This window comes from Opisthocomus hoazin, chromosome 9 (assembly GCF_030867145.1).
Source record: "Opisthocomus hoazin isolate bOpiHoa1 chromosome 9, bOpiHoa1.hap1, whole genome shotgun sequence".
NCBI classification, from domain to species: Eukaryota; Metazoa; Chordata; class Aves; order Opisthocomiformes; family Opisthocomidae; genus Opisthocomus; species Opisthocomus hoazin.
This window is the reverse complement of record NC_134422.1, coordinates 31690956-31717369: the sequence shown is the minus strand read 5'-3', so window position 1 is coordinate 31717369 and position 26414 is coordinate 31690956. Positions and strand designations below refer to the sequence as shown.

Below are 26414 nucleotides of genomic sequence, written 5' to 3'. Positions count from 1 at the left end.
TTTGCAAAATCCTACCCCAATGAAAAGCTTTTAACATATTTCCAACAGAATGATATAATACCAAACAATAGGAAAAGTTGCATTTTGGACAACTGGTCCCATCTTCTAACAATGATTAAACTGTTTTCTTCAGACTTTAAGTCAAAAGTACTACATGTTAATGGAGGAGAAGGAAAAAGGAGGACTCAGTGCTTCAGGTTAAAATGTACATTATTTAAGATGAACACATCATCCCATTCTTGCTTCCTTACCAAACACAGTAAAAAGAAAAGATGAATGGAACAAAGTAAAGAGCATCATGGAATAAATCATATGAGACATTGTAATGACAGTTATAGATACAGCTCAAAGTAAAGCAGTTTCATAAAACCACTTATTAGAAATCCTAACGGCAGAATTTTACTCCTTAAACCTTGTTCTTAAAGGATTTTGAGGCTTCTCATTCAAATGACAAGATTTAGCTCCTGTAATAGTATGTTGGAATTCTCAGAAACAAAAAAAAAAAAAAAAAAAAAAGAAAACTTACAAGGACAACTATTGTGATTATTTTCCATTTTATACACAACAGTCATATTCTAACATCTTTCAAATTCTCATAAATATAATTCTCAGGGCAATAGCAAGAATGTTTAAAACACAAGGCATCATTAGACCCCCTTTGCCTCATGTTTAAATAGGTCTCAGCAACAAGGGTCATTTTGTCTTTCTGGGTGATCTCAGTACAGGTTGGCAATACCTGGAAGTCATTAAGGTCCCAGAAAATTTGAATCCAATGAAGTGAAACTAAGCTGTAGTCTAATACTACAGACTAAAACCTAAGAATAGTGACCTGAAAATGGATAAATTGAGGAGACAGTAAAACACAAGAGCTGTTTGAAGCCAGTGATTCTTAGTTAAGGTTTCATCTAAAGTTTATTTTTGACAGGACCTGCAGGTTAACAGCTTCCTGAACAGAAACAAGAAACCGAATAATCTGTGAAGGGACACTTTGGTCACTTTTTTTTTTTTCTTTAAAAACGAAGTTGATATTGCTATATATTCCACAAAGCTGTTCCATATTGTCATATATCTTTACCACATTTTTCCTAAATAATTACTAATACCTATCAGCTTCAAAGCCTTTTTTTTTTTTTAATTTAATATTTTTTTCCTTCAATACAGTCAACTTTTTCTGAAGTTCTTTTAACGTCCTTGGATGAGGAAAAACAGATAAACACTTCCACAAACAGATGATAACAATATGAAGACAGATACAATCATCTTTAATCCCATAAACACTTATGCTCATCAAATTCAGACAAGTAATGTCAAGAATATATTAAGTGCTACAGTTGCTTGCAGAATTTTTTGTAAAATTTGCAAAAGGCAGGTAAATATGAAGTTATTTACTTTTTACAATTTTCTTTCAGATGTGTTTTGAAAATTATTTAGGTTCAACCAAAAATTATGGGTGTGACATACAAGTTACATCATGGAAGTCCTATGATAAATGGCCTTTTAATAGCCAGACTACATGACTGGAATCACCTATTCTGGTCTCAGAACGTAGTTGTTCTGATTTCTGAAAGAACATCTGTATTTAAGAACAGAGCAGTATTTGTTAAACAGAAAATGAAGTGAAATAAGATATAAAAATTCTGTTGGAAAGCTGTATGTTCCATGTTAGGAACTTTGTACGAACAAGGCTACATACAGCATTTTGCACAGCCCTTGGCAGCAAGTCATTCAGAGAATACAAACTCCTGTGGGTAAGGAACCGCCTCAGATTTCTAAAGCATGTTTCAATATCCTATAAGATATCAGATTTAGAAATAACATTAGATTAATTTAAATTCAAGTAACACTTGAGTGACTGACTTCAGCAGAAGCGCTGACAAATAATTCTAAAAGATCACACAATACAACTAAACAGATCTCTGAAAGTAAACGTTTCCAAAGACATTCTTTTCAATTGACAGGGAAACAAGTATCAGTCACCAGAATGAGACATGGATATAAGTTAATTTAAAACACCACAGGACATGCTACAGAAGAAGCTGAGATTTAAGTTCACTAGCTGAGATTTAAGTTCACTTTGCCTGGGAAGAAAACATTTTCTACAGAAAAGTGCAACATTCAACTTTACCTCTTTAAAGAAGTCAATTTTCTAAAGGAGGAAGAGGAAGAGGAATGCAGCAGTTTTTCAACCTGGGATGCATTTGTCAAGACTTCAAGTACTGTCCCGTTTTCTAAAAGGTGAAAAGAAACTCTGATGATCACAAAATAAGTAAATAAAAATATAAAAACATATAATTATTAAAAAATATATTAAAGTAAATCAAATAGTAATGTATATATTTTTTGACCTTACGAATTGAAGTTTATCAAATCTACTGAAACATATCTGGGTCCTGCTGTAACAAAGCAATTTGTCATTAAGAAAGAAAAAAAAAAGGCTTGGCGTTTTAGCAAGAGGAAGAAGGGATGAATAGCCTTTACCCAGAAAGAAGGCTTTGTCACCTATGTGTAAAGTCTTGCATATTAGTGGTGCACAGTACTACAAGCACACTAGCAAGGAAAACTGAAGCACTGTATCTTACGATGAACAGTTCCAGAAAGAAGCAAGATGAAAGAAAAAAGTTACTCTTATAAAATGTGAGCTGAATCAATACACCAACTTGGAAGAATACACACCTCTTATAGGGAATATATTAAAGACTCTTACTATCGTTGTTCTTAACACACATTCCAAACAGAGCCAAAATCTCAATATCATTGCAAAAACCATGTGCTACGCTAAAGTTCACCCTTCACACACCACACAAATAAGCCCGCTCTACCTAAATTAAGACTATTTCAGTATCTGGAGACCTCTAATAGGAAATTGAACTATATGAACAATGGGTGTATTCCATTCCATACTGCTTATTCAGTTAATTACTTTTCCAAATTACTGAATTACTAAAAGGTCCTCTTTTTTTCCTCCTCCTCCATGTTAATTAGAGACAGGCTAGGCTAATAGGAGGTGCCATCCTTTTCAGGCTACTCTGCAAGTGAAAGCTTTTATCACAAGATGGTATAGGCAAACAAAGGTCCTCTATGCATTTTCTAAAATTAACTGTTTTTTAAAAAAATGCAATTCCTTGCAGAAATGTTAAATAATACACTTCTGAATGAATGAAATTCAAATCTACTTCTTCCTTCCCTGACAATATTTATGAGGGGTTTAAAAAAAATAAACAAATTTCTACCCTATAGGCACATTGTGGCTGATTATGTGCAGATTTTTAAACATGCACAGGAGACCTGAAAGACAAATATATGTATGCAATTAACTTATTATCAGTTATTTCTTGTAATTATCAGGCACGCATCTTCAAGACAGAGTATCAGGACTGCGAGAGTTGATTCAGGACCCCTAAAAGCTTCCATAGTTTTACAACATGCTAGAAACAACCTTTACATCCAGACATGATATCTGACATACACTACTCTCTAGAAATGTCATGGGGTCCCAACTACTTCGACATTATTACACTTGCTATCTAGAGGTTCAGTTGTACCTAACCTGCTATCCTTAGTGTCAAAGCCAAAGACACAGATCTTGGAAGTTCACCAGGCAGGCCCTTCCAGAGCTGCATTAAGTTAGACATCATTTGTTCCTGGATAAGAACTCAAATTATTTTAGCCCCAAAGCAAGAACCACAGTTATATACCAGCAAATCAGACAAAGGAATTTCTGTTTCTGCACATTTTTCCTCACAAAAGGACTAAACACGAGCAGATGTGCACAGACCTGTTTGGAGAATAAGGCTGTAACAGTTCAAATTTTTTCATTCACTTGTCAGTTTGCTCACAAGCCAACTCTGCAGGTATTCTAGAACTAAATTTAAGTAGGAGATTCCACCCTGACATCTGCTGGGAAGACCACACAGCCAGGCACACACACTCCAAGAAGTTCCTGCAAGACCACTGATGATAACTTTTTGATGGAGGTGGTGGAGGAGCAAACGAGAAGAGGTGTTGGACCTTATGCTGACAAATAGAGATGGACTGGTTGAGGATGTGAAGGTTGAGCGGGGTCCAAGAGAGCTGGTCGCTATTTAAGCATCACTTCCTCCATGCTCAGGATCAGCGCATCATCATGAGTAAGAAACCAAGCAAAGGAGGCAGGAGACCTGCATGGATGAGCAATGAGCTTCTAGCAGAATTCAGACGGAAGAGAAAGATCTAAGGAATGTGGAAAGAGGGACAGGCCACTTGGGAGGAATACAGGAATGTTGTCAGAGCATACAGGGAAGCAACAAGGAGGGCTAAGGCCCATATGGATTTAAATCTGGCAAGGGATGTCAAAGACAACAAGAAGGGCTTCTTCAAGTACATCAGTAGCAACCAGAAGACTAGGGAGAATGTGGGGCCGTTACTGAACAAGATGGGTGCACTGGTGACAGAGGATACAGAGAAGGCCAAGTTACTGAATGCCTTCTTTGCCTCAGTCTTTACTGCTGAGGCTGGCCCTCAGGGATCCCAGCCCCTGGAGGTAAGAGAGAAAGCCTGGAGAAAGGAAAACCTTCCCTTGATTGAGGAGGATCAGGTGAGAGATCATTTAAGCAAACTGGGCACCCACAAATCCATGGGCCCTGATGAGATGCACCAACAAGTGCTGAGGGAGCTGGCAGATGTCATTGCTGAGCCACTCTCCATCATGTTTGAAAGGTCCTGGAGAACAGGCAAAGTGCCCGAGGACTGGAAGAAAGCCAGTGTCACTCCAGTCTTCAAAAAGGGCAAGAAGGAGGACCCAGGAAACTACAGGCCGGTCAGCCTCACCTCCATCCCTGGAAAGGTGATGGAACAGCTCATTCCGGATGTCATCTGTAAGCAAGTGGAGGAAAAGAAGGTTGTCAGGAGTAGTCAGCATGGATTCACCAAGGGGAAATCATGCTTGACCAATATGAATGCCTTCTATGACAGCATGACCAGCTGGGTAGATGAGGGGAGAGCAGTGGATGTTGTCTACCTCGACTTCAGCAAGGCTTCTGACACTGTCTCTCACAACATCCTCATAGGGAAGCTCAGGAAGCGTGGGCTGGATGAGTGGTCAGTGACGTGGACTGAGAACTGGCTGAATGGCAGAGCTCAGAGGGTTGTCATCAGCAGCGCTGAGTCTAGTTGGAGGCCTGTAACTAGTGGTGTCCCCCAGGGGTCAGCACTTGGCCCAGTCTTGTTCAACTTCTTCATCAATGACCTGGATGAAGAGTTAGAGTGTACCCTCAGCAAGTTTGCTGATGACACAAAACTGGGAGGAGTGGTGGATACACCAGTAGGCTGTGCTGCCATTCAGCGAGACCTGGACAGGTTACAGAGTTGGGCGCAGAGGAACCTGATGAAGTTCAACAAGGGCAAGTGCAGGGTCCGGCACTGGGGGAGGAATAACCCCATGCATCAGTACATGCCAGCGGCTGACCTGCTCTGCAGCCCTCTGCAGAGAGGGACCTGGGTGTCCTGGTGGATGACAAGTTGACCATGAGCCAGCAGTGTGCCCTTGTTGCCAAGAAGGCCAATGGTCTCCTGGGGTGAATTAAGAAGAGTGTGGTCAGCAGGTCGAGGGAGGTTCTCCTTCCCCTCTACTCTGCCCTAGTGAGGCCCCATCTGGAGTACCGCGTCCAGTTCTGGGCTCCTCAGTTCAAGAAAGACGAGGAACTATTGGAGAGAGTCCACTGGAGGGCTACGAGGATGATGAGGGGACTGGAGCATCTCTCCTATGCGGAAAGGCTGAGGGAGCTTGGCTTGTTTAGCCTGAAGAAGAGAAGGCTGAGAGGGGATCTTTTAAATGCTTATAAATTTCTTAAGGGTAGGTGTCAAGAAGACGGGGCCAGACTCTTTTCAGCGGTGCCCAGTGACAGGACAAGGGGCAACGGGCACAAACTGAAGCACAGGAAGTTCCATCTGAACATGAGGAAGAACTTATTTACTCTGAAGGTGATGAAGCACTGGAACTGGATGCCCAGAGAGGTTGTGGAGTCTCCTTCCCAGAGATATTCAAAACCTGCCCGGACAGTCTTGTGCAGCCTGCTCTAGGTGAACCTGCTTTAGCAGGGGAGTTGGACTAGATGATCCCCAGAGTTCCCTTCCAACCCCTAACATTCTGTGATAAGTAAGAAAATAATAATTTATACAGCATTACAAATTGGGTGTGAGGGTTCAAACTGTTTCACACATAGAAAATAGTAAATAACTGTCCTTAAATCAGAGGCAAACACCAGCTGTAACTCACGGCCAAAAATTCCCCCCTCCCTCAAATGACTACTTCAGCTTGGAAGATCCGGTTACAGACTGGAGGCAAGAAGCTGCTCTCCTCGAGCACTGTATCAACTTGAGAGATTACATCGACTGTATGAAGTTGATTATTTCCTTGGAGAAACCTTGCAAGGAGAATTAAGATTATGCTTAGAAACAAACTAACAAAAACCCCATGAACAACAAGAAAACCCATAGCAAAACACAAATCCTCCTTCTCTTTACACTTCAGTGAATAGCAATATGTATTAAAGTACAGTACAGCTCCAACAGGAAAGCAAACGTGTATTAGATAAAGCTATACTGAGCATCAAATACTATTGTATATTTTAAGTAGCAGTTATTTAAATATACTATTGTGTATTTTAAGTAGCAGCTTAGCTTTGCCCTATAGCTCTACAATTCAGAGCAAGACCACAAAGTGAACACTAAGCAAGCTAACTTTTGCAGAAAATACAAAAGGCTGTCATGCAACACATGTATCAGGACAGTAAAAATGTGATTTAGAGTAAGAGAAGAATACTACAAATAAGTGAAATTAATGAGCTGAAGAATTAACAATTCTTCTGAGTCAGGATTTAACCTGGCTTATTTAAAGAAATTATAAAAGCACCAAGAGTCGTAAACATGATTCAAATGCCTTATTGCAAATGTTATAGAGATCCAAATGTTCCTACTATGTTAAGTCAAAAATGTCAAGTATCATAATGGCGTAACACCTAACTTACCTGAGAAATTAACTCCTCTTACAGAGATCTACTGAACCTTAGAAAAAGTCCATATATAGATGTTTGTCAAACAAGTTAACTCACATAAAGTTAAAGAATGAACCTGTGTTGGTATCAAAATTTTTGTACAGTTTAGCCCATCTAGTGGTTAGCTACCGTGAAAAAGGAAAAGTCTACCTTCCCCTCCAGTATCCTACATACGTCTCTCCCAATGTTTGTGCCATGCATTGACCTTCAAAGCAAGCACGGTTCAGGGACTTCTTCCAGCGTAAGTCAGCTACAGAACCAAAGCCATACCTGCTGCCTAGGAAAGCAGACATCTTGAGAACAACTGCTGAAGCACAGAGCTTACGCTATGCCCTTAAGAACAATGCCAGAAACAAAATCCAGTGCACAGTGTTTTCTTACATGTGGTACAGTAAGACTTTAACAGCTCTACTTTGAAAGAGCAGAAAAACTTTTGTTAAGGTTGTATGTGATAATCTCCAAAGTATGCAAAGGATTAGAATATCTACTACAGGAATCTTGTGCTTATTCATCCCTGAAGAAAAGGACACTGTATAATACTTTTTGTGTATTTGTTAGGAGAATGGGGGAGAAGAGAGCTTTACACAGTAGATCTTTTTGGGCCACCTCTACTGTACAATCTATCCACTTTCACTCAATGAAAATTCCACACGCAGCTTTGCGTGGTTGCTTATATAAATACAGCTAGTTGTTCTAATGCTTTCATAATGTTTTTGACAGGCTGTACATTTAAGTACCTTATTTATTTGTCAGTCTTGCAACACATTTATAGAAAAATATAAATACATATTTTATTTCTCCAATGCTACATTTGCATCCTTCATGGAGGACTTCTTCAGATGTTAAAGCCTGCTTTGCTCACGTGGCTTAAGAATGATGTAGACATATAGCTCTGCTGTATCAATACAGCAGCAGCCCACACCTATTCCAGATAGGATTACTCTACTAGTTCGGTTTTAGGACAAATCATCTCTCCCTTTGAAATTATCTGCCTGGATATTAAAAACATTTTTAAGGGCTTGTACAAACAGGCAAGACAGTCAGGCCACGGATTTTACATTACACTAACTCTGCACTGACGCCACACAGGAACACTCAACAGAAGCAGGGTGAGCACCTTAGTGCAGTGCCTTGTGGCTGTGCCTCCCCAGCTGTGCCACCCCGCTGGAGTGGGGAGTGCTGCCCCATCCTGCTCCGCACCAGCCAGGCTGCTCCTGATGCACTTTGCCGCTTTTGCTAGAGAGGAAAATAAGCACAAGAACTGCGTGGCTGTCTCTGCCTGACACACAGATCGCACTCCGGGATACTCACATGACCATCTGTAAAGCACACCTCGTGCTCACATTCACTCCCTGGTTTGCTGTACCTTTGGGGAGAAGAAAAAAAAAAAAAAAAAAGCACCATGGCGGTGTGTCTCCAAAATAACTGCATTAAATCCTGTGCATATTTATTCAAAGTTGAAGTGGCCTGAACTAAGAGCATGGAATTTCATTTCCAGAGTGTTCACATCTCTCCAAAAGCAAACAAAATACAGGGAATAGATTTCTCATGTTTACTTTAAGGACTAGATTTTTCTTTTCTGCTGTGGCTCAAAGGCTCTTATGTAGGAACTGTAATAACTAAGCAGAAATTCAGTTATCAGTAACAGTAATGTTATCACAGAGGCCCTAAAATAATTGAAAGAGCTGGTGTTCTGTATAAAGGCCTTGGTATAATTGGAATAATGGGAGTTCACTGTTCTTTGGTTAGAAGAAGAGTTCGTGTTACCTCTAAATCAGGGAACTGTAAATATGAACACCCTGAGAAGAATGTTTGTTAGTGCTTGGCTGGTTTCAGCTGGTTCTGGCAGGAATGCAGTGTAATCGCACCCCCTGACAGAAAGACCCCCAGACTCCTCCTCACTGAACATGCACAGTACGAAAATGCTGACCAAGTATTATGCAAATGATGTAACCAGTCAGCGCATGGGACTGCCCCATGGGCTGGAACTTCTTGATAAGAAATTGAATAAAGATTGATGTTATTTGTGAATCAGGTATGCTCGTTTTATCCAATATCCAACCTTGTACAACTTCATAATAAATCAGTATCTCGTCTCTGTGTGTGAGATTGGTCATTGTACACCGGGAACAAACTTGCACTTTTTGCGACAACAGCAGTAATTAAATATACTGAAATACTTTTACACCTGGACTGATTGTTAAGATTCTTTAAATACCAAGCAAGTTTAACTTCACACTACAGCATAGAACAGAAAAGTTATAGTTGGGAACACAGTCAATCAATGTTAAAATCAAACATAAAAATAAATTACTGAAAAGCTTCCTAAAAAAGGCACTTAATAATAAAAATGTTTTCTCCGAAACTTAGTCATTTGGCATAAAGTGGTAGAATGAGAGACATAGGGCTGTTAAATCATTAGACCTGGTATCTTTATGCTTAATATTAAAGCTACAACACTTTGTTCTCAAAGGAAGTCACAGTCTTGCATTGCACATCTGTCAATTACAGTTGAGCTCTAAACAGAATTTTACCAAGCAAAATGACTCTCCTAGCTCATGCTATGCCCACAAATAAAAAACTATGAAACCATGGGTTAACTCCTGATGTTAACACATGAGCTGCATAGACATTTAAGCACTTAACTTTCATTGGGATATATGAGATAGCACTTCACAACTTTGACTTTCCAGGTACACCTATGATAACCATTTGGGGAGGATTAGACTAGTTATAAAATACGTATAAACCAACAGACACTGAAAATGAAGTTACCAACAGACTGAAATATCATAAGATTATGTTTAAATTACAATCCTTTTATTTGCTTACCTGGAAATAGATTCCCATTTTTAAGATACCTTTCATATAATTCACCATTCCCTGTATTACCGTCTTTGAAAACATGAAAGTCTGAAATAACACTTATTACAGTAGTATACTATTGAAACAACGAAACGTAAAACTCTAACTGCCCAAGAATTTTTGACTTCTACAGTAACAGACATCAAAAAGGGTTTCATCAACTTCTCTCATCAGAGAGCATGTTTTTCCACTTGCATTCAGAGTAAAAACATACTGGCTAAATAAACTATTGTTTACCAGTCGGCACTTCAACCACTAACCAAGATCAATTTCTAACAGCAAAATGATCACCCAAATAATAAGAGCCAACAACATTTGCTATACAGATATACCAACTGTTACAGTGAGGATCAAAAAGAAAAAAAGTGCTACCAATTAGATATTAATAACTGTTGACATTTAAGAAGATATGACTATTCAAGTATGCAGAGGGGTTTTTGTTGTTGGTTTGTATTTTGTTTGGGGTTTTTGTTTGATTGTTTTAAAGAGGCCAGGATTTTATACTTGCTTCAAAATACGTTGGGGAGGTTACGTAAATGAAACACTTCAAAAATAAGTCCTTTTTTTTGGCCATTATACACTAGATGTCATGATGTAGATAATATAATTGAGTCCTAGCTGCATGATGAATAAAAATATATATTATCTCAAAGGCTATGGCAAGAATATTTTGCCATTATAACCTGGACTGTCTCAACAAAAAGAACAAAGTGTCAAGGTGCACAGTCTCTTTCCAGTGCCACTCATGCAAGAGAACATTACTAGCTGACAGTAGGTCTAAAAGAACAGAAAACTCAATTATTAATATAGCTTGTTCTTCCAAGCTACATATACAGTCCTCTCATATCTGTAATCCCTTACTGGACATCGGAAGAAGTGTATTTAAGGAAAGGTTTTTCCATGCTACTTCTGTAAAAAAAGTAGCATAGAAAGCATCAAGAATGCATCCTTACTCTGAACTAAATCTACATTCAATTCCGTTGATCCATAATGTTCATAGCTCTGTAACACGAGCACCTTTGTTTAATATAGTGAATACTCCAGGAAGCAGAATAGATAAAAGACAACATGAGATTAGGTGGTCAGAACTACATAGGAAACATGCTTCCCCACCACACACACACTTTAACAAGACTGGTGAACTCTGGAGAAAGGACACTGGGCAACATGCTGAAAAACACAGATAAGAAAAAAAAAAAACAATTTGAACTTGTTAAGATGAGTTATTCCTGAATGCAGAGGTTTAAAAGACTGAATGGAAAAAGAGTGGGTAAAGCATTCAATAACATAATGAAAATTTCTGCTCAGGAGTGTATCAGCAGCCAGAAAAGAAATCAAGACATTTGACCACACAGAAGTGGTACAAAGTAAATCTGAAAACATGTAAGTAGAGCATACAAAATTGATAATATGATCTTCTTTGAAATACTGGCCTACACTTGATTCAAGCAACCTAAAAAGAGGTATGTATAAGGCAGAAAAGTGGTTAAGAGGCAGTTAACAACAAAGATCACGAAAAATAACTTCTACCCTGGATATGGGAATAATTTTATAAATTCAAAGAGAAAAGAACTCCCTGTCTTAGAAGCACATGGAATTATGTGTAATAATAGTAATATAAAATAAAACACTAAAATGTAACAAGGTAGAAATGTTAGACTGCTAACAGTATACTGTTTCTCATACTATAAGAGTAGGACTCATTGTCATAAAATATCATGAAGGCAATAAAAAAAGATTCTAGATAAGAAATCTAACACCTGTTTTAGAGAATTACTTCTTTTGTAGAACAAGATGAGTAAAGGAGAAAACTTAATGGTGTAAGCTAGCACTTAACTGACACAAAAAACTTCTAGGAGCATCTGCTTCCTTAATTGTTCAGTATACATCTTCATCCAGCTTCTATCAAGTTACATGCTAAGACTGTATTAAACAATCATGGTATGGTCTGATTTGCACACTGCAAAAAAGGATTGACTCTTAGGCTAATCTGATCCCAAGAGAAAATAAGACCAGCCTTGGGAATGTTCCATTTCGGTAGATTACTTCTTGTACTTATTTAAAACTGCACGTATTATATATTTCTTACAATAAACATATCACAAATACCATCGTGATTCCATCCTATCCATCTACATAAATATATTATTCTGTCACAATCATATATAATAAACACTTACATAAGCTGACGTTTTGGTAAGGACATAAAAAATAATTTTAAAAAACCCTGTTGTCCTCAACAAATCAGAACTAAAACTGCATCTTGGTGTTAGAAACAGGTACAAGCATTCTGCCAGAACTACCTCAGCCACACAGCTCCACAGCACAGAGAAACAAAAACTTCTACAAGGTACAAAACTGACAAAGGCAGAAAGAAACAAAACATTCTCTGGACAGTTATTAATTTAAATCATCAGCTCAAGCATTCTCTTTAATAGAAAGAGAGCCCTCTTCCAGCTCCAGTTCTTAGGTAATTTAATTGCAAGTTTAAGCAGACACACATTCCAACTTTAAAATATAAATGCTGACGTATTCTATATGTGGGATTTAGATTGCCAGCCTTATTAGACAAGCCTTAGTCATGCAAAACAACTTGGATACGACATTTCTTCCCTGCCCACTCTGATTCACTAGTAATAACCAGGCTAAAAAAGCATTCTTCTTGGATACCAGCAACAAAGAAAGTTATGTGAAAATGATGGGGGAAAGCTTTACCACAGTGAAGTCAAAGATGACTGACAATACTGTAAATTTTTATGGTACCACACTTGCATGGTGAGCTCCCTTTCTTATCAAAAAGGTTGCATCAATTTCAGCTGCTGCCAAAAAAGAGGTAAAGACACAGCCCATCTGTTCCAGAAAGCCTCCTTTAAGTCATTTTAAGCCTTAAATTACCTTCTGCGCCTTTTCAAGCACCAGAAAGCTCAGCTGCTAAACGTCTATCTTTCTACAATTACTACAGTAAAACTGTGCTTTGCAGACACAAAATTGCTGAAGAGAAACAATTAGGGCAGTGTGAATGAAAATACAACACTGAACATAGACACTTTATAACAGAGTTTAAACAAGTATTTCAAAGCTGATGTTTTCATTGTATTGCACAGAGTAACTGCAGAAAGCTACGGAAGCCAGATCACTAGAGAAAAAATTAAGTCCTGTTTGCCTCACAGGGTCAAGAACATGAACAAAACACAATTGTACACTTCTAAATAAAATTAGGAGTTCATGCAATGAAAGTTCATGCAGAAAAGAGTTAAGATGTCGAGAGTGCAGAAGGAGAAATTTATCTTCTACATATGAAGAAAGTACTGTATTGGTAAACAATAACAGAATGAAGAAATTATCCTGCAGCCTTAAATACAGCAACACACATGCTAATTCTTCTGTTATAAAGACTCAACGCACTTAAAAAAAAAAATATATATATATACATACACACATGTAGGTTAGCCATAGAAATGTTACCTTATTCTCCCAGCACCAGTTTCCTTAGAAACAACTTTATGTAGTCATACTACACTAAACCTAAGACATTCTCTAGTCAGGATCCTGTGTGATCACCGATCCTACGCTAAACAATACAGGCTCGTCCTTCCTTTCCATCAGTTCATATGCAATTACTCTTCCTATGCTAGTTTGTCTACAACTCATTAATTTCTTTACTCAGGAAAACATTTCCATGCAAATTACTTTCCGTGTAACCCTATCTCTCCCAAACACCTTCTTCATTCACAGTTTTGGTTCATGAAGTAAATTAAATCTAGAAAGACGTAACTAAAGACAGAAAACGTGTAGTAAAAATGGAGCCAAAAGAAGAAACAAAAAAAACCTAACAGCAAACCAACACACGCAAAACCACAGGTAAGGGACATTCAGTGCTAAGTACTAAAAATGAACAGGCACAAGCTAGAAGAAATCTTGAAACAGAATTTCTGTGGGAGCAAAAACAAGCAAACAAAAAATCAACAAAAAACCACAACACCAAAAAACCACAACACCAAAAAACCCTCAACACACACTTTGGAATAGGACTGCAAATGTTACACTAAGAAAGATCACTATCTTGCCTATGAAAGAAAAAAATGCATGCAGACACAGTTCTAGACATATAAACTGTGATTCTAAGCAGCTTCCCATTTTTGAGTTGTAACATCCCCATTTGATAGAAATAAATGTCTGTTATAATATGGAAACAGCCATAAAAAATTAAGGCCTCTATCAATTCCAGACCAATAAATTATCAACACACATTTCTCGCTGTAGTATCTGCTACCAACTGTAATTCACGTGAACTGGAATTTAGGTTACATATTCATTAATTAATTTACCTAACCTCCTTTCTTCTACCCTAAATATTCCCAAAGAGTTCCAACCTAGAGGACTCTCTGCTGAAAGTAATGAAATCCCTCACTCTAACGTCTCTGACTTCCAGATGGTAAGGTCTTCAGCTCCAGGAAGTAGAGTGTAAGTAAATGAAGCTGAGGTGACAGATTCTCTCCCCATCCATACACTTAATTACACATCCACAAACTCTTCAATAAGTGGAACGTTCAAATTTATTTTAAATTTACTTCAATTATAGCTAAAATTATATCATAACTGATTTTTTAAAATGATACAATAACAATACAAAGTTGCAACATAAACTTTCAAAATGGCAGTTAAAGGTCCAGGAGCATTAGGATATATTCCTTTATTGCACGATGCCATAAATTTCATACATGTGACTCATGCATCATTCACACTTAAGACATATGGTTTTCAAGGATAAAATGAATTCTGATTGATATTCTGGTCTTACTTTTCCAATACAAGTTCCCAGACTTTAAAAAGCAAACTGAACAACAAACATAGTTACATGAACATCATTGATCTCACCGCTACCCATCAAGACAACACAACTTCAGAACAGCACAGATCTCTTCTGCTTGACCTAACAGAATATACAAGGCAGTCCAGTTCAGCACAGAAAATATGAAGACGACTTAAAGCACACACAGAGGCTGCTTGCTCTTCACAGGTAAAGTGGAGTAGCAACAAGAATCCAGAAACATAAGATCTGCTTCAACTTTCAGAGTCAGGACTGCTCAGACCGTAGCTGCCTCTACTACTTACAATTGTTAACTTACAGGAAACAATTTGTCTTCTTCCATGCCATGCATTACAGCATTATTTCCAGTGTCAAGCATTTTCAATCTCACACTTGTTTTCTGAAAGTTAGAAAGGGGTTTCAAGAACTGCAAAGAACAATCTCACAAAATGAGAGGAAAACCACTGTTATTTCATATTGAGATGAGACAGACCGTACAAGTTATGATTTCCACACATTAAGTAGTAACACATGTTCCTGACCATCTTCATTCTGAACAACACAATCTCTTATGGGCTACCTTAACATCAACTATCCACATAGTTGACCCAATTGATTAAGGTGACTGTGCTATACAAAATCACGCTCATGACCAACCCTACTAAGGTCACTAGGATTCCTTCAGAGCAAGAAATTACACAGCCTCTGATGGACTCTCTCCTTCACCGCAAGCAGGCAAAGAAACAATGCCTCTGTAATGTAACCCTTTTTAATCACCTTATTAGAAGTCCTCATGAAATTCTGAAACTCAGCTCACTGTAACTGTCATTCTGCGGCCTATCACATGGAAGCATATGCTATTTCTCTGTGAAATAACTGTATGAGAATTAAAATATTAGTAAATGTAAACTAGTTCAACAACTACACTAGTTTCCTCTTTTGTCTTGGTATGAGTTTAATTATTAATCTTCACTGTTGAATAGTCAAACACAATGCATATTGTTTACACAGTAGTTATTCTTCTACCGTTAAACCAATATTAAAACAGGAACAGAACAGAGACTGACCAGTCATAAGGAAGGACTAGTTAATATTTTAGTGTGAAGTGGTTAACTCCTAATATATTTTTAAAATAGTGAGGAGCGCTAAGTTACTAACATATGTGAGGGTGTTTCTTGGGGGGGGGTGGTTTTTGGTGTTTTGGGTTTTTTTAATCTTAAATTTAAATTCTCTTTTTCTGGGACAAAACTTTGCATACAATCTCTTTAGGAAGGAAATGTAAACCCAGCACAAATAACTTAAATCAACAAGACCTTTTACGCACCCTATTAGGCAAGACCTTCCACAATGCTTATAGTTTATCTAAGCTACAGATCAGTATAAAAAAAATTTAAAAAAAAAGAAAAAGACAACAAAGTAGCAGCCTTCCACAGGTACAGCCTTGTTGACTTCACCTGAAATGCACAGCCCTATTCCCCCCATCAGACACTATGGAAACAAGAGCAAGACATTAAATTCATAATGCAATTTTCATGCATATTTTCTACTCATAGTCTGAACAAAATTTGAAGTTTTTTGTCGAATACTCGCCTAATGTAGATTCAGAAAGCAGAAGTCTTTCAAGGTTATGAAACACTACAGATTTAACAGACAGCATTGAAAAATCCATGCAGCTAGCTTCATGGGTACCCTTCCTCCAGTTTGTTTGGTGTAAAGGGAGGAATGGAATTTATTTATACATGGTCAATTTTACAGTCTTCTAGGGTTTTCAAACATATTTTCTGGCACTCAAAATAACAGCAGAAATTCTCACCAAGGACTCAATGTTCTAAACCAGCCATTTTTACATAACCTTACCCCATACACAAAGAAATTCTGGGGTTTTGTTTGTAATACTAAATAGTTTTCCTGCTGAGAACTAACTTCAAAAGCAGTTGGTATAACAGTGTTTTTCCTTCCCTCCAGTCTCCTGAGTAAATTTAGCTTCGGAAAAGACCAGAGATGGCCTTATATGCAAACATGTCAAAGAGTTACACTACTGCTTTTTGCAACGTTAATCTTCTTCAGCAAATTCTACATGTTACATTTACTTTAAATAAAAATACATCCACATGAACTATATTACACATAAGTAGTTTCCTTATTCTTTTATGGGTAAGTCACACTGCCCATCTAGGTAATGTTTATGATCTTACACTTTTTCTATTAATTATATTGGTAATGCAGCAAATTCAGTTCATTCTCTTGGAACACATCAAAACATATTAATCAAAGCCCGAGTTTAATTAAACAGCCTGCTAAAAGTGTCACTCTTCTGTCTCCCTGCACAATTGTGCTCCTAAGAATCAGCAGTATTTACCAAAGTTCAAGCACCAGGCATCTGAAATTGTTGGATTATATGTTTTTGCTGTAAGGACTATACTCATCTAACACCCTTCACACAGCATGCTTCACAAAACACATGCAGCCCTTCAAGCGCAACTTAGACAGAAGGTTTAGGAATACTGAAGTTACTGGCATGCAGACAGTGGACCTGCAGAGCACTGAGTATCTTCTTGAAAAGCAGGGTTGATCAGGTATAAAACCAAAACAAACACACACCTCCCCAACCACCACCACCACCACAACAAAAACAACAAACCAAAACCACACAGTCCAAACGTGACTACTTTAGTACACAAGAAAACTGTTCTGAACAAAATTTGACGAAGCACTGGAATAGGCTGCCCAGGGAGGTTGTGGAGTCTCCCTCTCTGGAGACATTCAAGACCTGCCTGGACAAGGTCCTGTGCGGCCTGCTGTAGGAGACCCTGCTTTGGCAGGGGGGTTGGACTAGACGACCCACAGAGGTCCCTTCCAACCCCGAACATTCTGTGATTCTGTGAAAATACAAATCCAGACCTAACACTCTGGTACTTGCAATTATATGCAGATTTGCAAGTAAAGACAATTATGCAATAATAATTTCTTATCACTGAGCAGCCAGAGTTTCACGTCTGGCAGGGGAGTGGTGGTGGGAAATCCTCATGCTTTTTGCCTTATCTGCCAGCTATCCAATCGGAACATTGAAAAGCCTTTTGGAACCATATTTTAACAATTTCGTTTTCTAATCAGTTCTGTTTCATTTGAATAACTAAAACTAAGAAATAAGACTGTAACTTCAAAGATTCTTCTGCAATAAAAAACTAAATGCTAATAAAAACCTTTTTCATTTGCCATAGATGTAACGTATACACATAAACATGCAGAATTGACTTATAGCAATATTATGCATTTCAGAAAGATATAAAATCCCCACGCAGAGACAAAAAGATAATCATCACAATCTATTCAAAGTCAACACACATTACTAAAGCAGAATGCCCCAACAGTTCATAGAAATAGTAATAAAATTACTATTACTGGAATTTTGCATAAAGCCAGTACATGCAGAAAAAACACTTTGTCTATCAAAATCTACGCACTGAAATTTGAAATACCTCAAAACTTGATAAAGCTGAAAACTCTTTAAATGGTGATTAAGATTTCCTAATTAGCACAATAATGTCCATTTAAGATCTGTTCCCTCCTCTCTCCCACTAGACCAAAAATTTATTATCAAAATAAGCTATCAAATACAGTCCCTGGTAGGTTACAATCATGGGAGTATCATCAGCAGAGAAGAGCAGTTGACTGTCACACCCATGCACAACTCCATCAGCCAAACGTGATAAAGTTCCTACAAAATATTTCAGTAACATGTCAAGCAGCAGCACTGAAGCATCTCCTTCCCAGCAGTTGGGGAGGAAGGGCATAGCACCCCCACTGCCTCACTGACCAACAGATCATTTTAAAGCTTTTTTTGGCATACACCAAATCTTAACTTATTAGAAGAAATTAACATCTAGAGGCTCCCTCCTCTTAAGTATCCTTGAACAGTGTTTTGTCTTTAGCACAGACCAACACCTGCAAGTCTGAGAAAAAGGGCACAGAGGAAATGAAAAACAACTTTTGAACATTTGGTTAATTATACATCACCAAATAAAGTAAAAGGGGAGACACACATGCCCTGTGACAATCAGCACAATACTTGATTACACAATTTCAGCAGCATCAATGCCAATTAGTATTGGCCACTGAGCCCTAACCCAGTCTGGAATCCATCCACAGACCTTAACCAGATTAGAACTTTGTGCACAACAAATGTGAAATCCCACAATTACACATTTATTTTTCTGCCTTAGCATCATGAGTTTTACTCAATTTAACTACTGAAGTGGCTAGGGGAAAAAGGGTAAAATTACAAACAAAGTTAATGTGTAAACATTGTTATGGAATTTTTTAAAGCATCTCCAACTATTCCAGAGTTTACATTTGAGATAAAATGTTAGCATTTTATGTCTGTTTTTTAACTTGCCAAGTTAATTTAAATTAAAAAGTGAAATTAGTGCAGTAGTTTTAGTTTTGCAATGTAAATTGTAAAAACTAACTCCCAAAAACCACAGCAGACCTGTAGCTAACTGAAAGGATTTAACCTATACAGAGCGGGGAAAAAAGCAAAGCATGCACACTCTCAAAGAGTTCAGTGCAGTGATTCCTGGAACACAAGATACACCTGTATAACGCACCTGCCATCCCAATGATTCAAACATTTTCTATTTTCTATGGCTGAAGTTACTATAGCAATCCAACAAAGTTTCATTTCAGTATGCACAAAGAATGACTGCATACATATTTTCACCATTAATTCTCACTGTATAATAGTAGTCATTTAGGATGTACAACTTAAAGGACTACGATGCATATTCCACATCCATTCAACACCTGTACAAGCAAAAGAGCATCTCAGCTATTTTTGCAATTGGTCCTTTGGAGACTCACACGCCTAAACTGTTCACATTCCAGCAATGAGCTGGACAGACTGTGCAAATATCAAAGGCAAATAATTCTAAAATTTTTATTTGCTGTCTCAAGTTCTAACTCGGACTATGGTGAAGAGAAAGCAAATCTTGTTCTCCTCTTCTCCCCCAAACAAACAAAAAGCAAGCTACGAAGTTCTCTTATTCCATAGATAAAGAGATGTTTCTCTGACTCACCTGGTGTTTACAATAACCTGGGTGAAGACAAAGTTGAAGAGCCGAAGCATGAGAAACAAGCTTTGGCAGGCACACAGATCTAAGCAAACAGAAAAGGTAGTAGCCTGCTAGTAGCCATCCTGTTCATTGGGGAATCATGAAATGCATCTGACAGTTATGATTTAAAGGAAGGGTTGCTGTCACAGAACATCTACGAAAATAAAATGTCATGGAAATACAACTAATGAATGCTTAGCTTAAACTATTTATTAATTATTATTAAGATATTTCTTTTCTACTTTCATTCAGCTTAGCCTCCAGCCCAGGATTCCCATGTCTATTTGTACTTCCATAGGTAACAACTGTTTAAGAGACTTTCATGAAGCTCTTGCTACTCTGACATGGCAAGATTTGAGCTGCAAACTGCTGCAGTTCGTTAGCTATTAGAATGGCTCACATGAAGACTGACAAAAACAGCACCTCATTCTGTGATCTTCCCAAGAAATTACCACAAATATGGTTTAATAACTTCCAGAAACTTAAGGATGTTACTATTTGAAACTATTGCACAGACGTAACATTGAAGAGAAACCATCAGGTATCACCATTTGTCAGTTACGTAACTATCAAATAGAATGCACACACAATTAACAACCCAGAAGCAGCTTTGGAAGCTCAGCAATTTTGTCTAAGGCCTGTTCTTTCCCAAGAACAAGAAACAAGCAGCTTAAAAAAAAAAATAAAAAAAAATCTACACACATAAGGAACTAGTAATTTTTCCATTCCACATCTAAATCCTTCTCGTTCTCCTCTGTGTCCATATTTAGCTCACGTTTCTATGCTGTTCCAGCTCAACTAAACATCTTGGAGAAAAAAAAAAGGCAATGGAAAGTTCTCCACTGTTACACGCAGAGAAATACAAGCTTTTGTTAGAATAAATCCTTGATCAGCTTGCCTTACACTTCTATGTAAAAGCACACATTATTATTACTTAAACTCCTCAATCACTTCTTGTGTAATTTCACCAAAGTAGACTTGAACCAATCATTTGTCTATCCCACTGCTGTCATTAAAATATTAAGAGTTTGAAAAGATAATAACATCCCCTCTTACTCCTATACTATCACTACTGTACAAAAAAGACTTGTACTAGCAAGACTGGGTTCTAACTACAAACACATGCGCTAGTTTTGTCTGCTGAAGTTCAGTTTTACATATTTTAACAAAGCAACATGGTTACAGCAGAAGCCTGGAAATTCACACCCTAATCTTAATTTTGCAGATATATAAATCTTAGCATTGACTTCAACTGTGCCAGAGGCATGAAGAATTTTCATCTGCAAAATCTGGATAGCAGGTATCCACACTTATCACATTTTATCCCTGGTGGTCTTCAAAAAAAGTGTAGATGTGGCACTTGGGGATATGGTTTAGTAGGCATGGTGGTGTTGGGTTGATGGTTGGACTTGATGATCTTCGAGGTCTTTTCCAACCTATGATTCTACGACCAAGTGATTTGACATCTTTTGTTAAGCTATGTGCAGATACTAAAGACTAGTAAAACAACCATTCTAAGTAGGGAGCTTTTTCTAATTACTATTTTTAACTGCATGTGTGTTTCCAACCATAAAGCATGAGGGACAGCAGTCATGTGCAGAAGCATCAAATATTTTTTAAAAAAAGTATACCCCTAACCTGTAGTAATTAAGAGATACCCAAACTCAAAGTTGAACATTTAGGTTTTTCTTCTTTGCTCTCCTCTGACGGCATACACTAGGATGCTTGATAAATTGCTCACTCTACCCTCTCTGTAACTAAGCTTACATAAAAGCCTCCTACTTTCTGAAACATGTCTCAGTTGGAAGGTTACTGACCCACCTATGCTCAGCCACCACGATGTTGCTATCACATTGTCTCAGGCAGACAGTGGAATTATCACTGTAGCTTACACTGGTAACGGGGCACGCTGGTCATTAAGTTCACGCTTAAAAAAAAATTCTAAAGAATTTCTAGCAAATTTGTTTTCACATGCAGGATGTATCATATCTAAACCTACAAAAACAAGCTAACTTCAGCTATTTCTAAAACAAAATCCGCTACACTCATGCCCATGTGTGTCCAAAATCTTGTGCTTTGGATATTTAGGAAAGTTGCTTGAATGACTACTATGAGCTTATTCAGAATTTTTTCTAAATGAAGTTTTCAACCTTGTGCCCCTATTTCATATCAGAACAGAGGCAGGCACGCAGAGGGGCTCTCCAGCCTCTCCTAAAGCTCAAGGTATTCTCAAACCTAAAGGACACAAAATGGACAAAGCAGCAAGTAAGATGAGGAGACAGAAAGAAGAAAAAGACACCAGAACTCTTAGAAATAAACAACCTAATTTGAATGAAAAGAAAATAAATTAAGACAAAAAAGGAAGGAAAAAAAAAATCCAGGCAAATTTTACATGTATTTCATCTCATTATCTTTCAACCCAGCATCTTCTCAGTTGAATGGCCATGAAAAATAAGATCATTCTATGAAAATTCCTTCCTGTCTTTCCAGATAGACATAGAATAATTTCCCCCAGGCCAAATACCGGTCAAGGCAGGGGAGAATAGGAGAGGAAGACTCTAAATGGAATTAAAGTTCATAAACTACTAAACATAGGGAATGGAAACAGAAAAAAACCCAGAAGTATCAACATTGCCCTGTATGAATCAGCAAACTACAGTAATGCAGCCTGCACAAATGTCCACGCCAGACATTTCACTTAAATATAATTCAGAGTAACAGTGACGTATCACTATATAAAGAATTCATGAACCATACATAATATTGACATCAATATAGAAGACCTAACCAGTTCAGTTTTCTGAAAAATCACGGTAAGTAAAACAAAAACATGGCAAGATTAGCTAAATTACACAGACTACACACAAGAACATAGACTTAGCATTTCTGAATAGAAGAATAGAATATGCAGAAAGAGTGAATTCCTGGAATAGTTTTTAACAGGTTTGAACTGTTTCAACTATGTCCATCAGGTCCTGTGCAAAACAGTATTATGCAGCCAGGGAACTTGGTATTTTCCAAGTAATGATACTCAGTACAGAGAGATAAATAGATAAATAAATAGTTGACCGCTTTCCAATAGTTATTCACCTGACATTTTATTTCACCACCCCAGTGGGATCTCCTTCCAAATGTCTCTGGCTCTCTACTTTCATGAAAAAGGAACTTAATAAATTTGAACCATAAAATCCATATTGCTCTACAGAATCACACCAGGAGGTCAAGGTTGCAGATTTGACATAGGCAGTGTGCAGCAGGGGCAACTTGGACTGCTTGCAGAAGAACAGAAAACGTTCAAGGAAAGATCAAAAAGGTGACTTGCCAATGACAGTTCCATCTTTCACAAATCACCTGAATTGTGATTACTAATAAAATATCTGTTGAAGTAGATAGCCATAAGTGGTTTTTATTCTCATGGACATTTTCAATTAGATTCCATAGTATGGGAAACAGAGGATTTCAGAGGAAAAGGATATCTCATGGTAACAGAGTAATGCTGCTGTGGAGTGCAGCCTAATCCTTCATTGGGGTACATAAGAACCAAATTACTATACAGTGGCATTAAATTAAAAGATGCAGATTACTTTAAAAGTAGCTACATGCTTTGTTAGACAAATATGTTCCATGGCCACATAATTTATTATTCTTAGAACAGTATAAATTAACACAAATGTCACACAATAAACATGTGTAGCAGACCATTTTTATCTTCTTTGACTCCAAGGAAAACAGAACATAAAAAGCATGTGCCCAAACTCACTATATGTGATGGAAAAGGTAACACTAACAGAAGAATGACTAATCGCCATGCAGCAATTCTCCTTACAACGCAAAACTTTCACCGTTATTAATAACCTGCAGCATGAGTTGGAACAGTTTGCAAACTGTATATTATTTTACCCAGCCCTTGGTTAAGGTTTAGATGTTCTCATCTCTGTAGTACTGATGACAATAGAGAACTTTGGCTTACAGTAGGGTTTTACTAGATAACTATATTTTATTTCACCAGAATTGCCCCTCTACCTCTTGATCTTATATTTCAAGTTTAGAAACTAAAGTCAGAATTCTGTACAAAAAAAGGAGACCACTTGAGTCACTCCCATAAATCTGTCCTGCGATTAGTTTATTTTAAAAAAAAAGTATATCTGAAAAAAAAGTAAAATTATTGGTCTTGTTATGAGAAGCATGAATTATCCAAGCATAGGTACAGAGAGAAAAATTCAACCAGCTTGCTATTTTATCTACAGTTAGTGACACAAGCACAAACTCAGAATATTTTCTAACTCTCAAAAAACTTTGCATCTGGACACATACTGAAATATTAGAAATTCCACTTCTACATAAGAAAAAAAACTCCCTCAGTATGATAGTGTTTAAACACTGGAACAGGTTACCCAGAGAGGTCATGGAGTCTCTGCCTTTGGAGATATTCAAAATCCAACTGGACAATGTCCCAAGGAACCTGGCCCGCCTGGCCCTGCTTTGAGCAAAGGGGTTGAACTGCATGGTCACCAGAGGTCCCTTTCAACCTTAACTGGCCTGCAATTCCATTTTTTAGAAATCTATACTTCTGCCAAAGAAGATCACAAAAAAAAGGTTCAGCAAAAAACCAACAGATCATTTGGATAACACCTGACACCTGCAAATCTTTCTTACAGTCATCATCTTTATTTTATAGTTACCTCTACAGCCTACATGAAATGTCTGAACAATTTACACAACTCAAAAGTTAAGGTTTCCTTGAACATAACTCTGCATGAAATTTTATCTACTACAAGCAAATAACTGCAAAGGAAACACTGTGGAAAACAGCATTAAAGGAATCAAGAATTACTTCTCATAACTATTCCATTTGGAAATGAAAATAACTGACTGAAGTAGCAAGTCAAACTGTAATATTGATGACTTCCCTGCTCAGATCAATTTCACCTGAAAAAGAGTCACAGGACTTCTTCTTAAATGATCATTCCTGCAGCACAGATATCCTTCACCAGAAGTCAGCTGGGGAAGCCTCCAGCTTCAGTTCCTGATATTAGTTCATTTCTTAATATAAGGGAACAAGCATAAAGAAAATTAACAGAATCTAAAATTATTTTTCTGCCCAGACAAGTGTTTGAGTGAACACATTACCCACATTACCCTGATCTTTAAGGATTCTAAACTCCTATCACACTGCTTGGGAAACTGCCAAACAGTTCTGCCCCTCCTCATACAGAAAAGAGGGAGTATCAAATGAAGATCTCAGGTAACAGGTCTGAAACAGAACAGAGGAATGACTTACTCACACAACACATGAAGTATAGTGCTTATTGCCAGAAAAAGCGGTAGATGCAAAAACCATACATGGGCTCAAAAGTTTTTAAAAATTAAGTACATCCATGGAATAAAAATCCATACAAAACATCATCCCCACTGAGAGACTGGGAGAGCTGACCTAACAAGTAACCCTATATGCTTGCCTAGAAAAGAGTATAAGAATAAAGCACCTGCTGTCAAATACTGCTTAGCTGTGGGAGACAGGCAGGACTCGAAACAATGGTCCTGTCGCATATCACGATTCTAGAGCTTTAGGCTTCAACACAGAACAGCAGATTAGCCCAGCGTGGCTATTCATGTGAAGAATGGTCTTCGGGTTACCAAAAAAGACGAGCAACCCAGAAAGAAACTAAGGCTATTGGCTCCAGCACCTCACTTCTCCAAAGGAGAGGCAAAACAGTGGCTTGCGATTGGGATGCTATCCATAAAATATTTAGCTCTCTAATCCTGCCTAAGAAGGTAATTTGCCTCCCCACCTTTCACAGCATTTTTTTAAAAATATCCAAATTACAATAATGATGGAAAAGATCTTTCTTTAGTCTACCTTGGTTAATTAAAGCAGGATTAATTATTTTATTCAAGTGACAAAAGGCTTCCAATGACTTATAAATAACTACTAACACAAAGCCAGAGAAAGTAACACGAAATTTCAGGAAACAGAAATGCAGTATTTAAGTACTTCAAATACCTATTAAGATAGTGACTTCCCCCCACTCCCCCCTCAAAAAACCAAAAACAACACAAAACCCCAAAAACAACCCACAACCCTTTTTTATCATCTCAAAAATGAAAATACTCAGGTCACTGTCCGTTGCAGAGCCCTCTACTCCAGAAAGCAATCATGAAGAGCATACAACTGAACACAGTTCAGTGCTAGAGAGAATACTATATGCACACGCAGAGAGCAGTATCCATAACGTATCCCACAATCTGTTAACCCAGAATGCATATCAACACAGATTTCTGGAAACCTGCGCTTTTGAAAGCTATTCAAGAAAACCCTACCACCTTCCTCTAACCTAGGAACATAAGCAAGGATCCCAGCAATTCATAACTAGCACGGCTGGACACACGCTAATATAACTGTATCATAGAACACTTAATCTTTTCAGTAATTATCACCACCATGAATAGTACAAAAAAAGTGCAACTGAATAAACCACCAAGTACTGATTATTTGTACATGGACTCCCAATGACCTTCCCTTTCTAAAGGACATCCAGCATTTTTCAGATAGATGAAAATTTCTTTTCTTTATGTTAGTTCCTTGTGCATGTTACT

The 26414-nt window shown here is 37.7% G+C and overlaps 1 protein-coding gene across 4 annotated transcripts in view; it reads right to left on the bottom strand.

The window, feature by feature from the left end:
• Positions 1–26414, bottom strand: part of HYCC2 (hyccin PI4KA lipid kinase complex subunit 2) — an 81265-nt gene that overhangs the window by 52697 nt on the left and 2154 nt on the right. For 3 of the 4 annotated variants that reach the window (XM_075430233.1, XM_075430229.1, XM_075430232.1), the window contains exon 3: positions 2126–2228. The gene's annotated coding sequence lies outside the window, so the exon portion shown is untranslated. Of the gene's footprint in view, positions 1–2125; positions 2229–8342; positions 8398–26414 lie in introns of all 4 variants that reach the window. The other variant, XM_075430230.1, reaches the window with a different exon arrangement.